The following is a 1,014-nucleotide window of genomic DNA, read 5'->3' as shown; positions in this document are numbered from 1 at the left end:
ATGCCACTATCAGATTGTTATGTCTTCCACAATACATTCGGCAAAATCATGAATTAACGTCATCTGCATTATTCTGTAAATCAAAAAATTATATTTTGCTAATCTTTTTTTATAATATATATATATATATGAATGTATATATAATTATTTATGTCAATTATATCTATAATTAAATTATTCTATTTTATAAAAAAAATTAATTTTAAGTTAAAAAAAAATACAATAATAATAATAAAAATAATATAATAATAATAATGTCTCACTTGGTTTTATCTAAATTTTCTTTTTCATCATGTAGAAACGATAACATTGCCATACAATACTTATATCCAGCTATATTTGTTTCAGGTTCAGGTATATTCCGTTTTACCCGTCCCATCCTTTCCATGTGCTGAAAGATATAACAACAGAAAATATGTGAGCTCCCACTGCTTTTTCTTACCCTCTTGCTTCAACGCGGCTTCGGGGCCTTGAATATCATCAACGGCGATTGCGACTTCCACTGTTCCACAAGCTTTACTTCCTTGCAATTGCTGACATTACTGCCCGAGGAGTTCGGAAAATACACGTTATCTCTTGTTCTGGAATGAGATTATAATTAGTATTGTTGTATCTACATTTTTATATTTGTTAGAAAATGTAAAACATAACTAAAATGAGTTTAGATTTTGCGAGGAGTTCGGTGATTGTCTGCACCACGAAATCTATGTCGTGTATCTGGGCAAACAGAAACGACGACCGCGCCGTTGTGACTAATATTGACTTATCCGCTCCTACGCTGGACTGATTTTCCGCCGACTCGACGATCAGTGTTACTTCCCTCAGAGGTGTAAATAAACAAACCTGTCTTCTCATCTGGACAGATACATGTAACAGACAAGTTTTATAAATCAATTTACATTTGAAGTTTATTCATTTTAGAGATACAGAAAGATACTTACCCTACTTTGGAAACAAAGATAATTTTGAAACAAATATATCTTTCCTCAGACGTATCTTTTGCTGTACGGAGTC

General features: G+C 32.2%; 1 long non-coding RNA gene across 1 annotated transcript; it reads right to left on the bottom strand.

Moving 5' to 3' along the window:
- Nucleotides 1-1,013, bottom strand: LOC105451934. Its single transcript, XR_974647.1, has 3 exons — nucleotides 942-1,013; nucleotides 264-855; nucleotides 1-73 (listed from the first exon to the last, which is right to left on the bottom strand). It is a non-coding gene; the product is annotated as an uncharacterized LOC105451934 (long non-coding RNA).
- Nucleotide 1,014: the final 1 nt, after the last annotated feature.

Source organism: Wasmannia auropunctata, unplaced genomic scaffold, assembly GCF_000956235.1.
Source record: "Wasmannia auropunctata unplaced genomic scaffold, wasmannia.A_1.0 LD336040.1, whole genome shotgun sequence".
Taxonomy (NCBI): domain Eukaryota; kingdom Metazoa; phylum Arthropoda; class Insecta; order Hymenoptera; family Formicidae; genus Wasmannia; species Wasmannia auropunctata.
This window is presented reverse-complemented; position numbering and strand designations above follow the sequence as displayed.